Genomic DNA, 25,967 nt, shown 5'->3' with positions numbered 1-25,967 from the left:
TAATCAAACTAATGTGAATGAAGATAATTGTACTCTAGCTGTGTTTGTGACGGGGGAAATGTCAGAGCAGGCTTTAAAGACTCAATTTACTATGATATGTGTCCTTTAAGTCAGTGTAACGCGTGTTCTTTAAGACAGCGTGTCCTTTAAGACAGTGTGTCCTTTAAGTCAGTGTAACGCCTGTTCTTTAAGTCAGTGTAACGCGTGTCCTTTAAGACAGCGTAACGCGTGTCCTTTAAGACAGCGTAACGCGTGTCCTTTAAGACAGCGTAACGCGTGTCCTTTAAGACAGTGTGTCCTTTAAGACGGTGTGTCCTTTAAGACAGCGTAACGCGTGTCCTTTAAGACAGCGCAACGCGTGTCCTTTAAGACAGTGTGTCCTTTAAGACAGTGTGTCCTTTAAGACAGCGTAACGCGTGTCCTTTAAGACAGCCTAACGCGTGTCCTTTAAGACAGCGTAACGCGTGTCCTTTAAGACAGCGTAACGCGTGTCCTTTAAGACAGCGTAACGCGTGTCCTTTAAGACAGCGTAACGCGTGTCCTTTAAGACAGCGCGACAGTGTGTCCTTTAAGACAGTGTGTCCTTTAAGACAGTGTGTCCTTTAAGACAGTGTGTCCTTTAAGACAGTGTGTCCTTTAAGACAGTGTGTCCTTTAAGACAGTGTGTCCTTTAAGACAGCGTAACGCGTGTCCTTTAAGACAGCGTAACGCGTGTCCTTTAAGACAGCGTAACGCGTGTCCTTTAAGACAGCGTAACGCGTGTCCTTTAAGACAGTGTGTCCTTTAAGACAGTGTGTCCTTTAAGACAGTGTGTCCTTTAAGACAGTGTGTCCTTTAAGACAGCGTAACGCGTGTCCTTTAAGACAGCGTAACGCGTGTCCTTTAAGACAGCGCAACGCGTGTCCTTTAAGACAGTGTGTCCTTTAAGACAGTGTGTCCTTTAAGACAGTGTGTCCTTTAAGACAGCGTAACGCGTGTCCTTTAAGACAGCGTAACGCGTGTCCTTTAAGACAGTGTGTCCTTTAAGACAGTGTGTCCTTTAAGACAGCGTAAAGTGTGTCCTTTAAGACGGCGTAACGCGTGTCCTTTAAGACGGCGTAACGCGTGTCCTTTAAAACAGTGTGTCCTTTAAGACAGCGTAACGCGTGTCCTTTAAAACAGTGTGTCCTTTAAGACAGCGTAACGCGTGTCCTTTAAGACAGTGTAACGCGTGTCCTTTAAGACAGCGTAACGCGTGTCCTTTAAGACAGCGTAACGCGTGTCCTTTAAGTCAGTGTGTCCTTTAAGACAGTGTGTCCTTTAAGACAGTGTGTCCTTTAAGACAGCATAACGCGTGTCCTTTAAGACAGCGTAACGCGTGTCCTTTAAGACAGCGCAACGCGTGTCCTTTAAGACAGTGTGTCCTTTAAGACAGTGTGTCCTTTAAGACAGTGTGTCCTTTAAGACAGTGTGTCCTTTAAGACAGCGTAACGCGTGTCCTTTAAGACAGCGTAACGCGTGTCCTTTAAGACAGCGTAACGCGTGTCCTTTAAGACAGTGTGTCCTTTAAGACAGTGTGTCCTTTAAGACAGTGTGTCCTTTAAGACGGCGTAAAGCGTGTCCTTTAAGACGGCGTAACGCGTGTCCTTTAAGACGGCGTAACGCGTGTCCTTTAAGACAGCGTAACGCGTGTCCTTTAAGACAGCCTAACGCGTGTCCTTTAAGACAGCGTAACGCGTGTCCTTTAAGACAGCGTAACGCGTGTCCTTTAAGACAGCGTAACGCGTGTCCTTTAAGACAGCGCAACGCGTGTCCTTTAAGACAGCGCGACAGTGTGTCCTTTAAGACAGTGTGTCCTTTAAGACAGTGTGTCCTTTAAGACAGTGTGTCCTTTAAGACAGCGTAACGCGTGTCCTTTAAGACAGCGTAACGCGTGTCCTTTAAGACAGCGTAACGCGTGTCCTTTAAGACAGTGTGTCCTTTAAGACAGTGTGTCCTTTAAGAAAGTGTGTCCTTTAAGACAGTGTGTCCTTTAAGACAGTGTGTCCTTTAAGACAGCGTAACGCGTGTCCTTTAAGACAGCGTAACGCGTGTCCTTTAAGACAGCGTAACGCGTGTCCTTTAAGACAGCGTAACGCGTGTCCTTTAAGTCAGTGTGTCCTTTAAGACAGTGTGTCCTTTAAGACAGTGTGTCCTTTAAGACAGTGTGTCCTTTAAGACAGCGTAAAGCGTGTCCTTTAAGACGGCGTAACGCGTGTCCTTTAAGACAGCGTAACGCGTGTCCTTTAAGACAGTGTGTCCTTTAAGACAGTGTGTCCTTTAAGACAGTGTGTCCTTTAAGACGGCGTAAAGCGTGTCCTTTAAGACGGCGTAACGCGTGTCCTTTAAGACGGCGTAACGCGTGTCCTTTAAGACAGCGTAACGCGTGTCCTTTAAGACAGCCTAACGCGTGTCCTTTAAGACAGCGTAACGCGTGTCCTTTAAGACAGCGTAACGCGTGTCCTTTAAGACAGCGTAACGCGTGTCCTTTAAGACAGCGCAACGCGTGTCCTTTAAGACAGCGCGACAGTGTGTCCTTTAAGACAGTGTGTCCTTTAAGACAGTGTGTCCTTTAAGACAGTGTGTCCTTTAAGACAGCGTAACGCGTGTCCTTTAAGACAGCGTAACGCGTGTCCTTTAAGACAGCGTAACGCGTGTCCTTTAAGACAGTGTGTCCTTTAAGACAGTGTGTCCTTTAAGAAAGTGTGTCCTTTAAGACAGTGTGTCCTTTAAGACAGTGTGTCCTTTAAGACAGCGTAACGCGTGTCCTTTAAGACAGCGTAACGCGTGTCCTTTAAGACAGCGTAACGCGTGTCCTTTAAGACAGCGTAACGCGTGTCCTTTAAGTCAGTGTGTCCTTTAAGACAGTGTGTCCTTTAAGACAGTGTGTCCTTTAAGACAGTGTGTCCTTTAAGACAGCGTAAAGCGTGTCCTTTAAGACGGCGTAACGCGTGTCCTTTAAGACAGCGTAACGCGTGTCCTTTAAGACAGTGTGTCCTTTAAGACAGTGTGTCCTTTAAGACAGTGTGTCCTTTAAGACGGCGTAAAGCGTGTCCTTTAAGACGGCGTAACGCGTGTCCTTTAAGACGGCGTAACGCGTGTCCTTTAAGACAGCGTAACGCGTGTCCTTTAAGACAGCCTAACGCGTGTCCTTTAAGACAGCGTAACGCGTGTCCTTTAAGACAGCGTAACGCGTGTCCTTTAAGACAGCGTAACGCGTGTCCTTTAAGACAGCGCAACGCGTGTCCTTTAAGACAGCGCGACAGTGTGTCCTTTAAGACAGTGTGTCCTTTAAGACAGTGTGTCCTTTAAGACAGTGTGTCCTTTAAGACAGCGTAACGCGTGTCCTTTAAGACAGCGTAACGCGTGTCCTTTAAGACAGCGTAACGCGTGTCCTTTAAGACAGTGTGTCCTTTAAGACAGTGTGTCCTTTAAGAAAGTGTGTCCTTTAAGACAGTGTGTCCTTTAAGACAGTGTGTCCTTTAAGACAGTGTGTCCTTTAAGACAGCGTAACGCGTGTCCTTTAAGACAGCGTAACGCGTGTCCTTTAAGACAGCGTAACGCGTGTCCTTTAAGACAGCGTAACGCGTGTCCTTTAAGTCAGTGTGTCCTTTAAGACAGTGTGTCCTTTAAGACAGTGTGTCCTTTAAGACAGTGTGTCCTTTAAGACAGCGTAACGCGTGTCCTTTAAGACAGCGTAACGCGTGTCCTTTAAGACAGCGTAACGCGTGTCCTTTAAGACAGCGTAACGCGTGTCCATTAAGTCAGTGTAAAGCACACGTGTCCTTTAAGACAGCGTAAAGCCTGTCCTTTAAGACAGCGTAACGCGTGTCCTTTAAGCCAGTGTGTCCTTTAAGACAGTGTGTCCTTTAAGACAGCGTAAAGCGTGTCCTTTAAGACAGCGTAACGCGTGTCCTTTAAGACGGTGTGTCCTTTAAGACAGCGTAACGCGTGTCCTTTAAGACGGTGTGTCATTTAAGACAGCGTAACGCGTGTCCTTTAAGACAGCGTAACGCGTGTCCTTTAAGACAGCGTAACGCGTGTCCTTTAAGACAGTGTGTCCTTTAAGACAGCGTAACGCGTGTCCTTTAAGTCAGCGTAACGCGTGTCCTTTAAGTCAGTGTAAAGCACACGTGTCCTTTAAGACAGTGTGTCCTTTAAGACAGTGTAACGCGTGTCCTTTAAGACAGTGTGTCCTTTAAGACAGCGTGTCCTTTAAGACAGTGTGTCCTTTAAGACAGTGTGTCCTTTAAGACAGTGTGTCCTTTAAGACAGCGTAACGCGTGTCCTTTAAGACAGTCTAACGCGTGTCCTTTAAGACAGCGTAAAGCGTGTCCTTTAAGACAGCGTAACGCGTGTCCTTTAAGACAGCGTAACGCGTGTCCTTTAAGACAGTGTGTCCTTTAAGACAGTGTGTCCTTTAAGACAGTGTGTCCTTTAAGACAGTGTGTCCTTTAAGACAGTGTGTCCTTTAAGACAGTGTAACGCGTGTCCTTTAAGTTAAAGTAATAAAAGAATAAATTGTCTCTTTTCTCTAAATCGGTTTAAATCAAGGACATTTCAGAACATGTTTGATAAAGAGCCAGTCGCACCTCAGGGTTTATGAAGTCCAAGAATGTTTCTCCAAATATTCAAAATCATCTGCAAAACAAAACCAGCGTTTAACGTTTCACGTAGACAACGATTCTTTTCATATTTGATTTTCTGGCTTTATATGAAATGAGACAAAAAGACATGATTTGTGTCATTTCCTCTTCAGAAACTCGGGCTTGTCGGGCCAGAGGTGCACTTTGACTTCAGATTGAGTCAGAGCCCAGTGCGAGTCATCACAGAGAGGAACAGGACGAGTCTGGAGAGTTTCAACAGAAGATTCTCAGAACCACGTCACAGTTGAGTGTTTTTGTGGCTCGGAGGGAGAGGACTTTCTAACCAGGATTAATCAAACTAATGTGAATGAAGATAATTGTACTCTAGCTGTGTTTGTGACGGGGGAAATGTCAGAGCAGGCTTTAAAGACTCAATTTACTATGATATGTGTCCTTTAAGTCAGTGTAACGCGTGTTCTTTAAGACAGCGTGTCCTTTAAGACAGTGTGTCCTTTAAGTCAGTGTAACGCCTGTTCTTTAAGTCAGTGTAACGCGTGTCCTTTAAGACAGCGTAACGCGTGTCCTTTAAGACAGCGTAACGCGTGTCCTTTAAGACAGTGTGTCCTTTAAGACGGTGTGTCCTTTAAGACAGCGTAACGCGTGTCCTTTAAGACAGCGCAACGCGTGTCCTTTAAGACAGTGTGTCCTTTAAGACAGTGTGTCCTTTAAGACAGCGTAACGCGTGTCCTTTAAGACAGCCTAACGCGTGTCCTTTAAGACAGCGTAACGCGTGTCCTTTAAGACAGCGTAACGCGTGTCCTTTAAGACAGCGTAACGCGTGTCCTTTAAGACAGCGCGACAGTGTGTCCTTTAAGACAGTGTGTCCTTTAAGACAGTGTGTCCTTTAAGACAGCGTAACGCGTGTCCTTTAAGACAGCGTAACGCGTGTCCTTTAAGACAGTGTGTCCTTTAAGACAGTGTGTCCTTTAAGACAGCGTAAAGTGTGTCCTTTAAGACGGCGTAACGCGTGTCCTTTAAGACGGCGTAACGCGTGTCCTTTAAAACAGTGTGTCCTTTAAGACAGCGTAACGCGTGTCCTTTAAAACAGTGTGTCCTTTAAGACAGCGTAACGCGTGTCCTTTAAGACAGTGTAACGCGTGTCCTTTAAGACAGCGTAACGCGTGTCCTTTAAGACAGCGTAACGCGTGTCCTTTAAGTCAGTGTGTCCTTTAAGACAGTGTGTCCTTTAAGACAGTGTGTCCTTTAAGACAGCATAACGCGTGTCCTTTAAGACAGCGTAACGCGTGTCCTTTAAGACAGCGCAACGCGTGTCCTTTAAGACAGTGTGTCCTTTAAGACAGTGTGTCCTTTAAGACAGTGTGTCCTTTAAGACAGTGTGTCCTTTAAGACAGCGTAACGCGTGTCCTTTAAGACAGCGTAACGCGTGTCCTTTAAGACAGCGTAACGCGTGTCCTTTAAGACAGTGTGTCCTTTAAGACAGTGTGTCCTTTAAGACAGTGTGTCCTTTAAGACGGCGTAAAGCGTGTCCTTTAAGACGGCGTAACGCGTGTCCTTTAAGACGGCGTAACGCGTGTCCTTTAAGACAGCGTAACGCGTGTCCTTTAAGACAGCCTAACGCGTGTCCTTTAAGACAGCGTAACGCGTGTCCTTTAAGACAGCGTAACGCGTGTCCTTTAAGACAGCGTAACGCGTGTCCTTTAAGACAGCGCAACGCGTGTCCTTTAAGACAGCGCGACAGTGTGTCCTTTAAGACAGTGTGTCCTTTAAGACAGTGTGTCCTTTAAGACAGTGTGTCCTTTAAGACAGCGTAACGCGTGTCCTTTAAGACAGCGTAACGCGTGTCCTTTAAGACAGCGTAACGCGTGTCCTTTAAGACAGTGTGTCCTTTAAGACAGTGTGTCCTTTAAGAAAGTGTGTCCTTTAAGACAGTGTGTCCTTTAAGACAGTGTGTCCTTTAAGACAGTGTGTCCTTTAAGACAGCGTAACGCGTGTCCTTTAAGACAGCGTAACGCGTGTCCTTTAAGACAGCGTAACGCGTGTCCTTTAAGACAGCGTAACGCGTGTCCTTTAAGTCAGTGTGTCCTTTAAGACAGTGTGTCCTTTAAGACAGTGTGTCCTTTAAGACAGTGTGTCCTTTAAGACAGCGTAACGCGTGTCCTTTAAGACAGCGTAACGCGTGTCCTTTAAGACAGCGTAACGCGTGTCCTTTAAGACAGCGTAACGCGTGTCCATTAAGTCAGTGTAAAGCACACGTGTCCTTTAAGACAGCGTAAAGCCTGTCCTTTAAGACAGCGTAACGCGTGTCCTTTAAGCCAGTGTGTCCTTTAAGACAGTGTGTCCTTTAAGACAGCGTAAAGCGTGTCCTTTAAGACAGCGTAACGCGTGTCCTTTAAGACGGTGTGTCCTTTAAGACAGCGTAACGCGTGTCCTTTAAGACGGTGTGTCATTTAAGACAGCGTAAAGCGTGTCCTTTAAGACAGCGTAACGCGTGTCCTTTAAGACAGCGTAACGCGTGTCCTTTAAGACAGCGTAACGCGTGTCCTTTAAGACAGCGTAACGCGTGTCCTTTAAGACAGTGTGTCCTTTAAGACAGCGTAACGCGTGTCCTTTAAGTCAGCGTAACGCGTGTCCTTTAAGTCAGTGTAAAGCACACGTGTCCTTTAAGACAGTGTGTCCTTTAAGACAGTGTAACGCGTGTCCTTTAAGACAGTGTGTCCTTTAAGACAGCGTGTCCTTTAAGACAGTGTGTCCTTTAAGACAGTGTGTCCTTTAAGACAGTGTGTCCTTTAAGACAGCGTAACGCGTGTCCTTTAAGACAGTCTAACGCGTGTCCTTTAAGACAGCGTAAAGCGTGTCCTTTAAGACAGCGTAACGCGTGTCCTTTAAGACAGCGTAACGCGTGTCCTTTAAGACAGTGTGTCCTTTAAGACAGTGTGTCCTTTAAGACAGTGTGTCCTTTAAGACAGTGTGTCCTTTAAGACAGTGTGTCCTTTAAGACAGTGTAACGCGTGTCCTTTAAGTTAAAGTAATAAAAGAATAAATTGTCTCTTTTCTCTAAATCGGTTTAAATCAAGGACATTTCAGAACATGTTTGATAAAGAGCCAGTCGCACCTCAGGGTTTATGAAGTCCAAGAATGTTTCTCCAAATATTCAAAATCATCTGCAAAACAAAACCAGCGTTTAACGTTTCACGTAGACAACGATTCTTTTCATATTTGATTTTCTGGCTTTATATGAAATGAGACAAAAAGACATGATTTGTGTCATTTCCTCTTCAGAAACTCGGGCTTGTCGGGCCAGAGGTGCACTTTGACTTCAGATTGAGTCAGAGCCCAGTGCGAGTCATCACAGAGAGGAACAGGACGAGTCTGGAGAGTTTCAACAGAAGATTCTCAGAACCACGTCACAGTTGAGTGTTTTTGTGGCTCGGAGGGAGAGGACTTTCTAACCAGGATTAATCAAACTAATGTGAATGAAGATAATTGTACTCTAGCTGTGTTTGTGACGGGGGAAATGTCAGAGCAGGCTTTAAAGACTCAATTTACTATGATATGTGTCCTTTAAGTCAGTGTAACGCGTGTTCTTTAAGACAGCGTGTCCTTTAAGACAGTGTGTCCTTTAAGTCAGTGTAACGCCTGTTCTTTAAGTCAGTGTAACGCGTGTCCTTTAAGACAGCGTAACGCGTGTCCTTTAAGACAGCGTAACGCGTGTCCTTTAAGACAGCGTAACGCGTGTCCTTTAAGACAGTGTGTCCTTTAAGACGGTGTGTCCTTTAAGACAGCGTAACGCGTGTCCTTTAAGACAGCGCAACGCGTGTCCTTTAAGACAGTGTGTCCTTTAAGACAGTGTGTCCTTTAAGACAGCGTAACGCGTGTCCTTTAAGACAGCCTAACGCGTGTCCTTTAAGACAGCGTAACGCGTGTCCTTTAAGACAGCGTAACGCGTGTCCTTTAAGACAGCGTAACGCGTGTCCTTTAAGACAGCGTAACGCGTGTCCTTTAAGACAGCGCGACAGTGTGTCCTTTAAGACAGTGTGTCCTTTAAGACAGTGTGTCCTTTAAGACAGTGTGTCCTTTAAGACAGTGTGTCCTTTAAGACAGTGTGTCCTTTAAGACAGTGTGTCCTTTAAGACAGCGTAACGCGTGTCCTTTAAGACAGCGTAACGCGTGTCCTTTAAGACAGCGTAACGCGTGTCCTTTAAGACAGCGTAACGCGTGTCCTTTAAGACAGTGTGTCCTTTAAGACAGTGTGTCCTTTAAGACAGTGTGTCCTTTAAGACAGTGTGTCCTTTAAGACAGCGTAACGCGTGTCCTTTAAGACAGCGTAACGCGTGTCCTTTAAGACAGCGCAACGCGTGTCCTTTAAGACAGTGTGTCCTTTAAGACAGTGTGTCCTTTAAGACAGTGTGTCCTTTAAGACAGCGTAACGCGTGTCCTTTAAGACAGCGTAACGCGTGTCCTTTAAGACAGTGTGTCCTTTAAGACAGTGTGTCCTTTAAGACAGCGTAAAGTGTGTCCTTTAAGACGGCGTAACGCGTGTCCTTTAAGACGGCGTAACGCGTGTCCTTTAAAACAGTGTGTCCTTTAAGACAGCGTAACGCGTGTCCTTTAAAACAGTGTGTCCTTTAAGACAGCGTAACGCGTGTCCTTTAAGACAGTGTAACGCGTGTCCTTTAAGACAGCGTAACGCGTGTCCTTTAAGACAGCGTAACGCGTGTCCTTTAAGTCAGTGTGTCCTTTAAGACAGTGTGTCCTTTAAGACAGTGTGTCCTTTAAGACAGCATAACGCGTGTCCTTTAAGACAGCGTAACGCGTGTCCTTTAAGACAGCGCAACGCGTGTCCTTTAAGACAGTGTGTCCTTTAAGACAGTGTGTCCTTTAAGACAGTGTGTCCTTTAAGACAGTGTGTCCTTTAAGACAGCGTAACGCGTGTCCTTTAAGACAGCGTAACGCGTGTCCTTTAAGACAGCGTAACGCGTGTCCTTTAAGACAGTGTGTCCTTTAAGACAGTGTGTCCTTTAAGACAGTGTGTCCTTTAAGACGGCGTAAAGCGTGTCCTTTAAGACGGCGTAACGCGTGTCCTTTAAGACGGCGTAACGCGTGTCCTTTAAGACAGCGTAACGCGTGTCCTTTAAGACAGCCTAACGCGTGTCCTTTAAGACAGCGTAACGCGTGTCCTTTAAGACAGCGTAACGCGTGTCCTTTAAGACAGCGTAACGCGTGTCCTTTAAGACAGCGCAACGCGTGTCCTTTAAGACAGCGCGACAGTGTGTCCTTTAAGACAGTGTGTCCTTTAAGACAGTGTGTCCTTTAAGACAGTGTGTCCTTTAAGACAGCGTAACGCGTGTCCTTTAAGACAGCGTAACGCGTGTCCTTTAAGACAGCGTAACGCGTGTCCTTTAAGACAGTGTGTCCTTTAAGACAGTGTGTCCTTTAAGAAAGTGTGTCCTTTAAGACAGTGTGTCCTTTAAGACAGTGTGTCCTTTAAGACAGCGTAACGCGTGTCCTTTAAGACAGCGTAACGCGTGTCCTTTAAGACAGCGTAACGCGTGTCCTTTAAGACAGCGTAACGCGTGTCCTTTAAGTCAGTGTGTCCTTTAAGACAGTGTGTCCTTTAAGACAGTGTGTCCTTTAAGACAGTGTGTCCTTTAAGACAGCGTAAAGCGTGTCCTTTAAGACGGCGTAACGCGTGTCCTTTAAGACAGCGTAACGCGTGTCCTTTAAGACAGTGTGTCCTTTAAGACAGTGTGTCCTTTAAGACAGTGTGTCCTTTAAGACAGTGTGTCCTTTAAGACGGCGTAAAGCGTGTCCTTTAAGACGGCGTAACGCGTGTCCTTTAAGACGGCGTAACGCGTGTCCTTTAAGACAGCGTAACGCGTGTCCTTTAAGACAGCCTAACGCGTGTCCTTTAAGACAGCGTAACGCGTGTCCTTTAAGACAGCGTAACGCGTGTCCTTTAAGACAGCGTAACGCGTGTCCTTTAAGACAGCGCAACGCGTGTCCTTTAAGACAGCGCGACAGTGTGTCCTTTAAGACAGTGTGTCCTTTAAGACAGTGTGTCCTTTAAGACAGTGTGTCCTTTAAGACAGCGTAACGCGTGTCCTTTAAGACAGCGTAACGCGTGTCCTTTAAGACAGCGTAACGCGTGTCCTTTAAGACAGTGTGTCCTTTAAGACAGTGTGTCCTTTAAGAAAGTGTGTCCTTTAAGACAGTGTGTCCTTTAAGACAGTGTGTCCTTTAAGACAGTGTGTCCTTTAAGACAGCGTAACGCGTGTCCTTTAAGACAGCGTAACGCGTGTCCTTTAAGACAGCGTAACGCGTGTCCTTTAAGACAGCGTAACGCGTGTCCTTTAAGTCAGTGTGTCCTTTAAGACAGTGTGTCCTTTAAGACAGTGTGTCCTTTAAGACAGTGTGTCCTTTAAGACAGCGTAACGCGTGTCCTTTAAGACAGCGTAACGCGTGTCCTTTAAGACAGCGTAACGCGTGTCCTTTAAGACAGCGTAACGCGTGTCCATTAAGTCAGTGTAAAGCACACGTGTCCTTTAAGACAGCGTAAAGCCTGTCCTTTAAGACAGCGTAACGCGTGTCCTTTAAGCCAGTGTGTCCTTTAAGACAGTGTGTCCTTTAAGACAGCGTAAAGCGTGTCCTTTAAGACAGCGTAACGCGTGTCCTTTAAGACGGTGTGTCCTTTAAGACAGCGTAACGCGTGTCCTTTAAGACGGTGTGTCCTTTAAGACAGCGTAACGCGTGTCCTTTAAGACAGCGTAACGCGTGTCCTTTAAGACAGTGTGTCCTTTAAGACAGCGTAACGCGTGTCCTTTAAGTCAGCGTAACGCGTGTCCTTTAAGTCAGTGTAAAGCACACGTGTCCTTTAAGACAGTGTGTCCTTTAAGACAGTGTAACGCGTGTCCTTTAAGACAGTGTGTCCTTTAAGACAGCGTGTCCTTTAAGACAGTGTGTCCTTTAAGACAGTGTGTCCTTTAAGACAGTGTGTCCTTTAAGACAGCGTAACGCGTGTCCTTTAAGACAGTCTAACGCGTGTCCTTTAAGACAGCGTAAAGCGTGTCCTTTAAGACAGCGTAACGCGTGTCCTTTAAGACAGCGTAACGCGTGTCCTTTAAGACAGTGTGTCCTTTAAGACAGTGTGTCCTTTAAGACAGTGTGTCCTTTAAGACAGTGTGTCCTTTAAGACAGTGTGTCCTTTAAGACAGTGTAACGCGTGTCCTTTAAGTTAAAGTAATAAAAGAATAAATTGTCTCTTTTCTCTAAATCGGTTTAAATCAAGGACATTTCAGAACATGTTTGATAAAGAGCCAGTCGCACCTCAGGGTTTATGAAGTCCAAGAATGTTTCTCCAAATATTCAAAATCATCTGCAAAACAAAACCAGCGTTTAACGTTTCACGTAGACAACGATTCTTTTCATATTTGATTTTCTGGCTTTATATGAAATGAGACAAAAAGACATGATTTGTGTCATTTCCTCTTCAGAAACTCGGGCTTGTCGGGCCAGAGGTGCACTTTGACTTCAGATTGAGTCAGAGCCCAGTGCGAGTCATCACAGAGAGGAACAGGACGAGTCTGGAGAGTTTCAACAGAAGATTCTCAGAACCACGTCACAGTTGAGTGTTTTTGTGGCTCGGAGGGAGAGGACTTTCTAACCAGGATTAATCAAACTAATGTGAATGAAGATAATTGTACTCTAGCTGTGTTTGTGACGGGGGAAATGTCAGAGCAGGCTTTAAAGACTCAATTTACTATGATATGTGTCCTTTAAGTCAGTGTAACGCGTGTTCTTTAAGACAGCGTGTCCTTTAAGACAGTGTGTCCTTTAAGTCAGTGTAACGCCTGTTCTTTAAGTCAGTGTAACGCGTGTCCTTTAAGACAGCGTAACGCGTGTCCTTTAAGACAGCGTAACGCGTGTCCTTTAAGACAGCGTAACGCGTGTCCTTTAAGACAGTGTGTCCTTTAAGACGGTGTGTCCTTTAAGACAGCGTAACGCGTGTCCTTTAAGACAGCGCAACGCGTGTCCTTTAAGACAGTGTGTCCTTTAAGACAGTGTGTCCTTTAAGACAGCGTAACGCGTGTCCTTTAAGACAGCCTAACGCGTGTCCTTTAAGACAGCGTAACGCGTGTCCTTTAAGACAGCGTAACGCGTGTCCTTTAAGACAGCGTAACGCGTGTCCTTTAAGACAGCGCGACAGTGTGTCCTTTAAGACAGTGTGTCCTTTAAGACAGTGTGTCCTTTAAGACAGTGTGTCCTTTAAGACAGTGTGTCCTTTAAGACAGTGTGTCCTTTAAGACAGTGTGTCCTTTAAGACAGCGTAACGCGTGTCCTTTAAGACAGCGTAACGCGTGTCCTTTAAGACAGCGTAACGCGTGTCCTTTAAGACAGTGTGTCCTTTAAGACAGTGTGTCCTTTAAGACAGTGTGTCCTTTAAGACAGTGTGTCCTTTAAGACAGTGTGTCCTTTAAGACAGTGTGTCCTTTAAGACAGCGTAACGCGTGTCCTTTAAGACAGCGTAACGCGTGTCCTTTAAGACAGCGCAACGCGTGTCCTTTAAGACAGTGTGTCCTTTAAGACAGTGTGTCCTTTAAGACAGTGTGTCCTTTAAGACAGCGTAACGCGTGTCCTTTAAGACAGCGTAACGCGTGTCCTTTAAGACAGTGTGTCCTTTAAGACAGTGTGTCCTTTAAGACAGCGTAAAGTGTGTCCTTTAAGACGGCGTAACGCGTGTCCTTTAAGACGGCGTAACGCGTGTCCTTTAAAACAGTGTGTCCTTTAAGACAGCGTAACGCGTGTCCTTTAAAACAGTGTGTCCTTTAAGACAGCGTAACGCGTGTCCTTTAAGACAGTGTAACGCGTGTCCTTTAAGACAGCGTAACGCGTGTCCTTTAAGACAGCGTAACGCGTGTCCTTTAAGACAGCGTAACGCGTGTCCTTTAAGTCAGTGTGTCCTTTAAGACAGTGTGTCCTTTAAGACAGCATAACGCGTGTCCTTTAAGACAGCGTAACGCGTGTCCTTTAAGACAGCGCAACGCGTGTCCTTTAAGACAGTGTGTCCTTTAAGACAGTGTGTCCTTTAAGACAGTGTGTCCTTTAAGACAGTGTGTCCTTTAAGACAGTGTGTCCTTTAAGACAGCGTAACGCGTGTCCTTTAAGACAGCGTAACGCGTGTCCTTTAAGACAGCGTAACGCGTGTCCTTTAAGACAGTGTGTCCTTTAAGACAGTGTGTCCTTTAAGACAGTGTGTCCTTTAAGACGGCGTAAAGCGTGTCCTTTAAGACGGCGTAACGCGTGTCCTTTAAGACGGCGTAACGCGTGTCCTTTAAGACAGCGTAACGCGTGTCCTTTAAGACAGCCTAACGCGTGTCCTTTAAGACAGCGTAACGCGTGTCCTTTAAGACAGCGTAACGCGTGTCCTTTAAGACAGCGTAACGCGTGTCCTTTAAGACAGCGCAACGCGTGTCCTTTAAGACAGCGCGACAGTGTGTCCTTTAAGACAGTGTGTCCTTTAAGACAGTGTGTCCTTTAAGACAGTGTGTCCTTTAAGACAGCGTAACGCGTGTCCTTTAAGACAGCGTAACGCGTGTCCTTTAAGACAGCGTAACGCGTGTCCTTTAAGACAGTGTGTCCTTTAAGACAGTGTGTCCTTTAAGAAAGTGTGTCCTTTAAGACAGTGTGTCCTTTAAGACAGTGTGTCCTTTAAGACAGTGTGTCCTTTAAGACAGCGTAACGCGTGTCCTTTAAGACAGCGTAACGCGTGTCCTTTAAGACAGCGTAACGCGTGTCCTTTAAGACAGCGTAACGCGTGTCCTTTAAGTCAGTGTGTCCTTTAAGACAGTGTGTCCTTTAAGACAGTGTGTCCTTTAAGACAGTGTGTCCTTTAAGACAGCGTAACGCGTGTCCTTTAAGACAGCGTAACGCGTGTCCTTTAAGACAGCGTAACGCGTGTCCTTTAAGACAGCGTAACGCGTGTCCATTAAGTCAGTGTAAAGCACACGTGTCCTTTAAGACAGCGTAAAGCCTGTCCTTTAAGACAGCGTAACGCGTGTCCTTTAAGCCAGTGTGTCCTTTAAGACAGTGTGTCCTTTAAGACAGCGTAAAGCGTGTCCTTTAAGACAGCGTAACGCGTGTCCTTTAAGACGGTGTGTCCTTTAAGACAGCGTAACGCGTGTCCTTTAAGACGGTGTGTCATTTAAGACAGCGTAAAGCGTGTCCTTTAAGACAGCGTAACGCGTGTCCTTTAAGACAGCGTAACGCGTGTCCTTTAAGACAGCGTAACGCGTGTCCTTTAAGACAGCGTAACGCGTGTCCTTTAAGACAGTGTGTCCTTTAAGACAGCGTAACGCGTGTCCTTTAAGTCAGCGTAACGCGTGTCCTTTAAGTCAGTGTAAAGCACACGTGTCCTTTAAGACAGTGTGTCCTTTAAGACAGTGTAACGCGTGTCCTTTAAGACAGTGTGTCCTTTAAGACAGCGTGTCCTTTAAGACAGTGTGTCCTTTAAGACAGTGTGTCCTTTAAGACAGTGTGTCCTTTAAGACAGCGTAACGCGTGTCCTTTAAGACAGTCTAACGCGTGTCCTTTAAGACAGCGTAAAGCGTGTCCTTTAAGACAGCGTAACGCGTGTCCTTTAAGACAGCGTAACGCGTGTCCTTTAAGACAGTGTGTCCTTTAAGACAGTGTGTCCTTTAAGACAGTGTGTCCTTTAAGACAGTGTGTCCTTTAAGACAGTGTGTCCTTTAAGACAGTGTGTCCTTTAAGACAGTGTAACGCGTGTCCTTTAAGTTAAAGTAATAAAAGAATAAATTGTCTCTTTTCTCTAAATCGGTTTAAATCAAGGACATTTCAGAACATGTTTGATAAAGAGCCAGTCGCACCTCAGGGTTTATGAAGTCCAAGAATGTTTCTCCAAATATTCAAAATCATCTGCAAAACAAAACCAGCGTTTAACGTTTCACGTAGACAACGATTCTTTTCATATTTGATTTTCTGGCTTTATATGAAATGAGACAAAAAGACATGATTTGTGTCATTTCCTCTTCAGAAACTCGGGCTTGTCGGGCCAGAGGTGCACTTTGACTTCAGATTGAGTCAGAGCCCAGTGCGAGTCATCACAGAGAGGAACAGGACGAGTCTGGAGAGTTTCAACAGAAGATTCTCAGAACCACGTCACAGTTGAGTGTTTTTGTGGCTCGGAGGGAGAGGACTTTCTAACCAGGATTAATCAAACTAATGTGAATGAAGATAATTGTACTCTAGCTGTGTTTGTGACGGGGGAAATGTCAGAGCAGGCTTTAAAGACTCAATTTACTATGATATGTGTCCTTTAAGTCAGTGTAACGCGTGTTCTTTAAGACAGCGTGTCCTTTAAGACAGTGTGTCCTTTAAGTCAGTGTAACGCCTGTTCTTTAAGTCAGTGTAACGCGTGTCCTTTAAGACAGCGTAACGCGTGTCCTTTAAGACAGCGTAACGCGTGTCCTTTAAGACAGCGTAACGCGTGTCCTTTAAGACAGTGTGTCCTTTAAGACGGTGTGTCCTTTAAGACAGCGTAACGCGTGTCCTTTAAGACAGCGCAACGCGTGTCCTTTAAGACAGTGTGTCCTTTAAGACAGTGTGTCCTTTAAGACAGCGTAACGCGTGTCCTTTAAGACAGCCTAACGCGTGTCCTTTAAGACAGCGTAACGCGTGTCCTTTAAGACAGCGTAACGCGTGTCCTTTAAGACAGCGTAACGCGTGTCCTTTAAGACAGCGTAACGCGTGTCCTTTAAGACAGCGCGACAGTGTGTCCTTTAAGACAGTGTGTCCTTTAAGACAGTGTGTCCTTTAAGACAGTGTGTCCTTTAAGACAGTGTGTCCTTTAAGACAGTGTGTCCTTTAAGACAGTGTGTCCTTTAAGACAGCGTAACGCGTGTCCTTTAAGACAGCGTAACGCGTGTCCTTTAAGACAGCGTAACGCGTGTCCTTTAAGACAGCGTAACGCGTGTCCTTTAAGACAGTGTGTCCTTTAAGACAGTGTGTCCTTTAAGACAGTGTGTCCTTTAAGACAGTGTGTCCTTTAAGACAGCGTAACGCGTGTCCTTTAAGACAGCGTAACGCGTGTCCTTTAAGACAGCGCAACGCGTGTCCTTTAAGACAGTGTGTCCTTTAAGACAGTGTGTCCTTTAAGACAGTGTGTCCTTTAAGACAGCGTAACGCGTGTCCTTTAAGACAGCGTAACGCGTGTCCTTTAAGACAGTGTGTCCTTTAAGACAGTGTGTCCTTTAAGACAGCGTAAAGTGTGTCCTTTAAGACGGCGTAACGCGTGTCCTTTAAGACGGCGTAACGCGTGTCCTTTAAAACAGTGTGTCCTTTAAGACAGCGTAACGCGTGTCCTTTAAAACAGTGTGTCCTTTAAGACAGCGTAACGCGTGTCCTTTAAGACAGTGTAACGCGTGTCCTTTAAGACAGCGTAACGCGTGTCCTTTAAGACAGCGTAACGCGTGTCCTTTAAGTCAGTGTGTCCTTTAAGACAGTGTGTCCTTTAAGACAGTGTGTCCTTTAAGACAGCATAACGCGTGTCCTTTAAGACAGCGTAACGCGTGTCCTTTAAGACAGCGCAACGCGTGTCCTTTAAGACAGTGTGTCCTTTAAGACAGTGTGTCCTTTAAGACAGTGTGTCCTTTAAGACAGTGTGTCCTTTAAGACAGCGTAACGCGTGTCCTTTAAGACAGCGTAACGCGTGTCCTTTAAGACAGCGTAACGCGTGTCCTTTAAGACAGTGTGTCCTTTAAGACAGTGTGTCCTTTAAGACAGTGTGTCCTTTAAGACGGCGTAAAGCGTGTCCTTTAAGACGGCGTAACGCGTGTCCTTTAAGACGGCGTAACGCGTGTCCTTTAAGACAGCGTAACGCGTGTCCTTTAAGACAGCCTAACGCGTGTCCTTTAAGACAGCGTAACGCGTGTCCTTTAAGACAGCGTAACGCGTGTCCTTTAAGACAGCGTAACGCGTGTCCTTTAAGACAGCGCAACGCGTGTCCTTTAAGACAGCGCGACAGTGTGTCCTTTAAGACAGTGTGTCCTTTAAGACAGTGTGTCCTTTAAGACAGTGTGTCCTTTAAGACAGCGTAACGCGTGTCCTTTAAGACAGCGTAACGCGTGTCCTTTAAGACAGCGTAACGCGTGTCCTTTAAGACAGTGTGTCCTTTAAGACAGTGTGTCCTTTAAGAAAGTGTGTCCTTTAAGACAGTGTGTCCTTTAAGACAGTGTGTCCTTTAAGACAGCGTAACGCGTGTCCTTTAAGACAGCGTAACGCGTGTCCTTTAAGACAGCGTAACGCGTGTCCTTTAAGACAGCGTAACGCGTGTCCTTTAAGTCAGTGTGTCCTTTAAGACAGTGTGTCCTTTAAGACAGTGTGTCCTTTAAGACAGTGTGTCCTTTAAGACAGCGTAAAGCGTGTCCTTTAAGACGGCGTAACGCGTGTCCTTTAAGACAGCGTAACGCGTGTCCTTTAAGACAGTGTGTCCTTTAAGACAGTGTGTCCTTTAAGACAGTGTGTCCTTTAAGACGGCGTAAAGCGTGTCCTTTAAGACGGCGTAACGCGTGTCCTTTAAGACGGCGTAACGCGTGTCCTTTAAGACAGCGTAACGCGTGTCCTTTAAGACAGCCTAACGCGTGTCCTTTAAGACAGCGTAACGCGTGTCCTTTAAGACAGCGTAACGCGTGTCCTTTAAGACAGCGTAACGCGTGTCCTTTAAGACAGCGCAACGCGTGTCCTTTAAGACAGCGCGACAGTGTGTCCTTTAAGACAGTGTGTCCTTTAAGACAGTGTGTCCTTTAAGACAGTGTGTCCTTTAAGACAGCGTAACGCGTGTCCTTTAAGACAGCGTAACGCGTGTCCTTTAAGACAGCGTAACGCGTGTCCTTTAAGACAGTGTGTCCTTTAAGACAGTGTGTCCTTTAAGAAAGTGTGTCCTTTAAGACAGTGTGTCCTTTAAGACAGTGTGTCCTTTAAGACAGTGTGTCCTTTAAGACAGCGTAACGCGTGTCCTTTAAGACAGCGTAACGCGTGTCCTTTAAGACAGCGTAACGCGTGTCCTTTAAGACAGCGTAACGCGTGTCCTTTAAGTCAGTGTGTCCTTTAAGACAGTGTGTCCTTTAAGACAGTGTGTCCTTTAAGACAGTGTGTCCTTTAAGACAGCGTAACGCGTGTCCTTTAAGACAGCGTAACGCGTGTCCTTTAAGACAGCGTAACGCGTGTCCTTTAAGACAGCGTAACGCGTGTCCATTAAGTCAGTGTAAAGCACACGTGTCCTTTAAGACAGCGTAAAGCCTGTCCTTTAAGACAGCGTAACGCGTGTCCTTTAAGCCAGTGTGTCCTTTAAGACAGTGTGTCCTTTAAGACAGCGTAAAGCGTGTCCTTTAAGACAGCGTAACGCGTGTCCTTTAAGACGGTGTGTCCTTTAAGACAGCGTAACGCGTGTCCTTTAAGACGGTGTGTCCTTTAAGACAGCGTAACGCGTGTCCTTTAAGACAGCGTAACGCGTGTCCTTTAAGACAGTGTGTCCTTTAAGACAGCGTAACGCGTGTCCTTTAAGTCAGCGTAACGCGTGTCCTTTAAGTCAGTGTAAAGCACACGTGTCCTTTAAGACAGTGTGTCCTTTAAGACAGTGTAACGCGTGTCCTTTAAGACAGTGTGTCCTTTAAGACAGCGTGTCCTTTAAGACAGTGTGTCCTTTAAGACAGTGTGTCCTTTAAGACAGTGTGTCCTTTAAGACAGCGTAACGCGTGTCCTTTAAGACAGTCTAACGCGTGTCCTTTAAGACAGCGTAAAGCGTGTCCTTTAAGACAGCGTAACGCGTGTCCTTTAAGACAGCGTAACGCGTGTCCTTTAAGACAGTGTGTCCTTTAAGACAGTGTGTCCTTTAAGACAGTGTGTCCTTTAAGACAGTGTGTCCTTTAAGACAGTGTGTCCTTTAAGACAGTGTAACGCGTGTCCTTTAAGTTAAAGTAATAAAAGAATAAATTGTCTCTTTTCTCTAAATCGGTTTAAATCAAGGACATTTCAGAACATGTTTGATAAAGAGCCAGTCGCACCTCAGGGTTTATGAAGTCCAAGAATGTTTCTCCAAATATTCAAAATCATCTGCAAAACAAAACCAGCGTTTAACGTTTCACGTAGACAACGATTCTTTTCATATTTGATTTTCTGGCTTTATATGAAATGAGACAAAAAGACATGATTTGTGTCATTTCCTCTTCAGAAACTCGGGCTTGTCGGGCCAGAGGTGCACTTTGACTTCAGATTGAGTCAGAGCCCAGTGCGAGTCATCACAGAGAGGAACAGGACGAGTCTGGAGAGTTTCAACAGAAGATTCTCAGAACCACGTCACAGTTGAGTGTTTTTGTGGCTCGGAGGGAGAGGACTTTCTAACCAGGATTAATCAAACTAATGTGAATGAAGATAATTGTACTCTAGCTGTGTTTGTGACGGGGGAAATGTCAGAGCAGGCTTTAAAGACTCAATTTACTATGATATGTGTCCTTTAAGTCAGTGTAACGCGTGTTCTTTAAGACAGCGTGTCCTTTAAGACAGTGTGTCCTTTAAGTCAGTGTAACGCCTGTTCTTTAAGTCAGTGTAACGCGTGTCCTTTAAGACAGCGTAACGCGTGTCCTTTAAGACAGCGTAACGCGTGTCCTTTAAGACAGCGTAACGCGTGTCCTTTAAGACAGTGTGTCCTTTAAGACGGTGTGTCCTTTAAGACAGCGTAACGCGTGTCCTTTAAGACAGCGCAACGCGTGTCCTTTAAGACAGTGTGTCCTTTAAGACAGTGTGTCCTTTAAGACAGCGTAACGCGTGTCCTTTAAGACAGCCTAACGCGTGTCCTTTAAGACAGCGTAACGCGTGTCCTTTAAGACAGCGTAACGCGTGTCCTTTAAGACAGCGTAACGCGTGTCCTTTAAGACAGCGCGACAGTGTGTCCTTTAAGACAGTGTGTCCTTTAAGACAGTGTGTCCTTTAAGACAGTGTGTCCTTTAAGACAGTGTGTCCTTTAAGACAGTGTGTCCTTTAAGACAGTGTGTCCTTTAAGACAGCGTAACGCGTGTCCTTTAAGACAGCGTAACGCGTGTCCTTTAAGACAGCGTAACGCGTGTCCTTTAAGACAGTGTGTCCTTTAAGACAGTGTGTCCTTTAAGACAGTGTGTCCTTTAAGACAGTGTGTCCTTTAAGACAGTGTGTCCTTTAAGACAGTGTGTCCTTTAAGACAGCGTAACGCGTGTCCTTTAAGACAGCGTAACGCGTGTCCTTTAAGACAGCGCAACGCGTGTCCTTTAAGACAGTGTGTCCTTTAAGACAGTGTGTCCTTTAAGACAGTGTGTCCTTTAAGACAGCGTAACGCGTGTCCTTTAAGACAGCGTAACGCGTGTCCTTTAAGACAGTGTGTCCTTTAAGACAGTGTGTCCTTTAAGACAGCGTAAAGTGTGTCCTTTAAGACGGCGTAACGCGTGTCCTTTAAGACGGCGTAACGCGTGTCCTTTAAAACAGTGTGTCCTTTAAGACAGCGTAACGCGTGTCCTTTAAAACAGTGTGTCCTTTAAGACAGCGTAACGCGTGTCCTTTAAGACAGTGTAACGCGTGTCCTTTAAGACAGCGTAACGCGTGTCCTTTAAGACAGCGTAACGCGTGTCCTTTAAGTCAGTGTGTCCTTTAAGACAGTGTGTCCTTTAAGACAGCATAACGCGTGTCCTTTAAGACAGCGTAACGCGTGTCCTTTAAGACAGCGCAACGCGTGTCCTTTAAGACAGTGTGTCCTTTAAGACAGTGTGTCCTTTAAGACAGTGTGTCCTTTAAGACAGTGTGTCCTTTAAGACAGTGTGTCCTTTAAGACAGCGTAACGCGTGTCCTTTAAGACAGCGTAACGCGTGTCCTTTAAGACAGCGTAACGCGTGTCCTTTAAGACAGTGTGTCCTTTAAGACAGTGTGTCCTTTAAGACAGTGTGTCCTTTAAGACGGCGTAAAGCGTGTCCTTTAAGACGGCGTAACGCGTGTCCTTTAAGACGGCGTAACGCGTGTCCTTTAAGACAGCGTAACGCGTGTCCTTTAAGACAGCCTAACGCGTGTCCTTTAAGACAGCGTAACGCGTGTCCTTTAAGACAGCGTAACGCGTGTCCTTTAAGACAGCGTAACGCGTGTCCTTTAAGACAGCGCAACGCGTGTCCTTTAAGACAGCGCGACAGTGTGTCCTTTAAGACAGTGTGTCCTTTAAGACAGTGTGTCCTTTAAGACAGTGTGTCCTTTAAGACAGCGTAACGCGTGTCCTTTAAGACAGCGTAACGCGTGTCCTTTAAGACAGCGTAACGCGTGTCCTTTAAGACAGTGTGTCCTTTAAGACAGTGTGTCCTTTAAGAAAGTGTGTCCTTTAAGACAGTGTGTCCTTTAAGACAGTGTGTCCTTTAAGACAGTGTGTCCTTTAAGACAGCGTAACGCGTGTCCTTTAAGACAGCGTAACGCGTGTCCTTTAAGACAGCGTAACGCGTGTCCTTTAAGACAGCGTAACGCGTGTCCTTTAAGTCAGTGTGTCCTTTAAGACAGTGTGTCCTTTAAGACAGTGTGTCCTTTAAGACAGTGTGTCCTTTAAGACAGCGTAACGCGTGTCCTTTAAGACAGCGTAACGCGTGTCCTTTAAGACAGCGTAACGCGTGTCCTTTAAGACAGCGTAACGCGTGTCCATTAAGTCAGTGTAAAGCACACGTGTCCTTTAAGACAGCGTAAAGCCTGTCCTTTAAGACAGCGTAACGCGTGTCCTTTAAGCCAGTGTGTCCTTTAAGACAGTGTGTCCTTTAAGACAGCGTAAAGCGTGTCCTTTAAGACAGCGTAACGCGTGTCCTTTAAGACGGTGTGTCCTTTAAGACAGCGTAACGCGTGTCCTTTAAGACGGTGTGTCATTTAAGACAGCGTAAAGCGTGTCCTTTAAGACAGCGTAACGCGTGTCCTTTAAGACAGCGTAACGCGTGTCCTTTAAGACAGCGTAACGCGTGTCCTTTAAGACAGCGTAACGCGTGTCCTTTAAGACAGTGTGTCCTTTAAGACAGCGTAACGCGTGTCCTTTAAGTCAGCGTAACGCGTGTCCTTTAAGTCAGTGTAAAGCACACGTGTCCTTTAAGACAGTGTGTCCTTTAAGACAGTGTAACGCGTGTCCTTTAAGACAGTGTGTCCTTTAAGACAGCGTGTCCTTTAAGACAGTGTGTCCTTTAAGACAGTGTGTCCTTTAAGACAGTGTGTCCTTTAAGACAGCGTAACGCGTGTCCTTTAAGACAGTCTAACGCGTGTCCTTTAAGACAGCGTAAAGCGTGTCCTTTAAGACAGCGTAACGCGTGTCCTTTAAGACAGCGTAACGCGTGTCCTTTAAGACAGTGTGTCCTTTAAGACAGTGTGTCCTTTAAGACAGTGTGTCCTTTAAGACAGTGTGTCCTTTAAGACAGTGTGTCCTTTAAGACAGTGTGTCCTTTAAGACAGTGTAACGCGTGTCCTTTAAGTTAAAGTAATAAAAGAATAAATTGTCTCTTTTCTCTAAATCGGTTTAAATCAAGGACATTTCAGAACATGTTTGATAAAGAGCCAGTCGCACCTCAGGGTTTATGAAGTCCAAGAATGTTTCTCCAAATATTCAAAATCATCTGCAAAACAAAACCAGCGTTTAACGTTTCACGTAGACAACGATTCTTTTCATATTTGATTTTCTGGCTTTATATGAAATGAGACAAAAAGACATGATTTGTGTCATTTCCTCTTCAGAAACTCGGGCTTGTCGGGCCAGAGGTGCACTTTGACTTCAGATTGAGTCAGAGCCCAGTGCGAGTCATCACAGAGAGGAACAGGACGAGTCTGGAGAGTTTCAACAGAAGATTCTCAGAACCACGTCACAGTTGAGTGTTTTTGTGGCTCGGAGGGAGAGGACTTTCTAACCAGGATTAATCAAACTAATGTGAATGAAGATAATTGTACTCTAGCTGTGTTTGTGACGGGGGAAATGTCAGAGCAGGCTTTAAAGACTCAATTTACTATGATATGTGTCCTTTAAGTCAGTGTAACGCGTGTTCTTTAAGACAGCGTGTCCTTTAAGACAGTGTGTCCTTTAAGTCAGTGTAACGCCTGTTCTTTAAGTCAGTGTAACGCGTGTCCTTTAAGACAGCGTAACGCGTGTCCTTTAAGACAGCGTAACGCGTGTCCTTTAAGACAGCGTAACGCGTGTCCTTTAAGACAGTGTGTCCTTTAAGACGGTGTGTCCTTTAAGACAGCGTAACGCGTGTCCTTTAAGACAGCGCAACGCGTGTCCTTTAAGACAGTGTGTCCTTTAAGACAGTGTGTCCTTTAAGACAGCGTAACGCGTGTCCTTTAAGACAGCCTAACGCGTGTCCTTTAAGACAGCGTAACGCGTGTCCTTTAAGACAGCGTAACGCGTGTCCTTTAAGACAGCGTAACGCGTGTCCTTTAAGACAGCGTAACGCGTGTCCTTTAAGACAGCGCGACAGTGTGTCCTTTAAGACAGTGTGTCCTTTAAGACAGTGTGTCCTTTAAGACAGTGTGTCCTTTAAGACAGTGTGTCCTTTAAGACAGCGTAACGCGTGTCCTTTAAGACAGCGTAACGCGTGTCCTTTAAGACAGCGTAACGCGTGTCCTTTAAGACAGTGTGTCCTTTAAGACAGTGTGTCCTTTAAGACAGTGTGTCCTTTAAGACAGTGTGTCCTTTAAGACAGTGTGTCCTTTAAGACAGCGTAACGCGTGTCCTTTAAGACAGCGTAACGCGTGTCCTTTAAGACAGCGTAACGCGTGTCCTTTAAGACAGCGTAACGCGTGTCCTTTAAGACGGTGTGTCCTTTAAGACAGCGCAACGCGTGTCCTTTAAGACAGTGTGTCCTTTAAGACAGTGTGTCCTTTAAGACAGCGTAACGCGTGTCCTTTAAGACAGCGTAACGCGTGTCCTTTAAGTCAGTGTAACGCGTGTCCTTTAAGTCAGTGTGTCCTTTAAGACAGTGTGTCCTTTAAGACAGTGTGTCCTTTAAGACAGCGTAAAGCGTGTCCTTTAAGACAGCGTAACGCGTGTCCTTTAAGACGGTGTGTCCTTTAAGACAGCGTAACGCGTGTCATTTAAGACAGCGTAAAGCGTGTCCTTTAAGACAGCGTAACGCGTGTCCTTTAAGACAGCGTAACGCGTGTCCTTTAAGACAGCGTAACGCGTGTCCTTTAAGACAGCGTAACGCGTGTCCTTTAAGACAGTGTGTCCTTTAAGACAGCGTAACGCGTGTCCTTTAAGTCAGCGTAACGCGTGTCCTTTAAGTCAGTGTAAAGCACACGTGTCCTTTAAGACAGTGTGTCCTTTAAGACAGTGTAACGCGTGTCCTTTAAGACAGTGTGTCCTTTAAGACAGCGTGTCCTTTAAGACAGTGTGTCCTTTAAGACAGTGTGTCCTTTAAGACAGTGTGTCCTTTAAGACAGCGTAACGCGTGTCCTTTAAGACAGTCTAACGCGTGTCCTTTAAGACAGCGTAAAGCGTGTCCTTTAAGACAGCGTAACGCGTGTCCTTTAAGACAGTGTGTCCTTTAAGACAGTGTGTCCTTTAAGACAGTGTGTCCTTTAAGACAGTGTGTCCTTTAAGACAGTGTGTCCTTTAAGACAGTGTGTCCTTTAAGACAGTGTGTCCTTTAAGACAGTGTGTCCTTTAAGACAGTGTAACGCGTGTCCTTTAAGTTAAAGTAATAAAAGAATAAATTGTCTCTTTTCTCTAAATCGGTTTAAATCAAGGACATTTCAGAACATGTTTGATAAAGAGCCAGTCGCACCTCAGGGTTTATGAAGTCCAAGAATGTTTCTCCAAATATTCAAAATCATCTGCAAAACAAAACCAGCGTTTAACGTTTCACGTAGACAACGATTCTTTTCATATTTGATTTTCTGGCTTTATATGAAATGAGACAAAAAGACATGATTTGTGTCATTTCCTCTTCAGAAACTCGGGCTTGTCGGGCCAGAGGTGCACTTTGACTTCAGATTGAGTCAGAGCCCAGTGCGAGTCATCACAGAGAGGAACAGGACGAGTCTGGAGAGTTTCAACAGAAGATTCTCAGAACCACGTCACAGTTGAGTGTTTTTGTGGCTCGGAGGGAGAGGACTTTCTAACCAGGATTAATCAAACTAATGTGAATGAAGATAATTGTACTCTAGCTGTGTTTGTGACGGGGGAAATGTCAGAGCAGGCTTTAAAGACTCAATTTACTATGATATGTGTCCTTTAAGTCAGTGTAACGCGTGTTCTTTAAGACAGCGTGTCCTTTAAGACAGTGTGTCCTTTAAGTCAGTGTAACG

At 45.4% G+C, this 25,967-nt stretch overlaps 7 non-coding genes across 7 annotated transcripts; all 7 read right to left on the bottom strand.

The window, feature by feature from the left end:
- Positions 1 to 4,766: 4,766 nt before the first annotated feature.
- On the bottom strand, positions 4,767 to 4,857 carry LOC140358894 (small nucleolar RNA SNORD88). The gene has a single exon (XR_011926774.1). It is a non-coding gene; the product is annotated as a small nucleolar RNA SNORD88 (small nucleolar RNA).
- Positions 4,858 to 7,893: 3,036 nt separating this feature from the next.
- Positions 7,894 to 7,984, bottom strand: LOC140358893 (small nucleolar RNA SNORD88). The gene has a single exon (XR_011926773.1). It is a non-coding gene; the product is annotated as a small nucleolar RNA SNORD88 (small nucleolar RNA).
- Positions 7,985 to 12,104: 4,120 nt separating this feature from the next.
- Positions 12,105 to 12,195, bottom strand: LOC140358892 (small nucleolar RNA SNORD88). Its single transcript, XR_011926772.1, has one exon. It is a non-coding gene; the product is annotated as a small nucleolar RNA SNORD88 (small nucleolar RNA).
- A 3,466-nt stretch (positions 12,196 to 15,661) lies between these two features.
- LOC140358891 (small nucleolar RNA SNORD88) lies at positions 15,662 to 15,752 on the bottom strand. Its single transcript, XR_011926771.1, has one exon. It is a non-coding gene; the product is annotated as a small nucleolar RNA SNORD88 (small nucleolar RNA).
- Positions 15,753 to 19,855: 4,103 nt separating this feature from the next.
- LOC140358890 (small nucleolar RNA SNORD88) lies at positions 19,856 to 19,946 on the bottom strand. Its single transcript, XR_011926770.1, has one exon. It is a non-coding gene; the product is annotated as a small nucleolar RNA SNORD88 (small nucleolar RNA).
- Positions 19,947 to 23,388: 3,442 nt separating this feature from the next.
- Positions 23,389 to 23,479, bottom strand: LOC140358889 (small nucleolar RNA SNORD88). The gene has a single exon (XR_011926769.1). It is a non-coding gene; the product is annotated as a small nucleolar RNA SNORD88 (small nucleolar RNA).
- Positions 23,480 to 25,600: 2,121 nt separating this feature from the next.
- LOC140358888 (small nucleolar RNA SNORD88) lies at positions 25,601 to 25,691 on the bottom strand. Its single transcript, XR_011926768.1, has one exon. It is a non-coding gene; the product is annotated as a small nucleolar RNA SNORD88 (small nucleolar RNA).
- Between the last annotated feature and the right edge of the window lie 276 nt (positions 25,692 to 25,967).

Source organism: Eucyclogobius newberryi, unplaced genomic scaffold, assembly GCF_026437365.1.
Source record: "Eucyclogobius newberryi isolate DKJ021-1_F unplaced genomic scaffold, fEucNew1.0.hap1 SCAF_13, whole genome shotgun sequence".
In the NCBI taxonomy this organism is placed as follows: Eukaryota; Metazoa; Chordata; class Actinopteri; order Gobiiformes; family Gobiidae; genus Eucyclogobius; species Eucyclogobius newberryi.
This window is presented reverse-complemented; position numbering and strand designations above follow the sequence as displayed.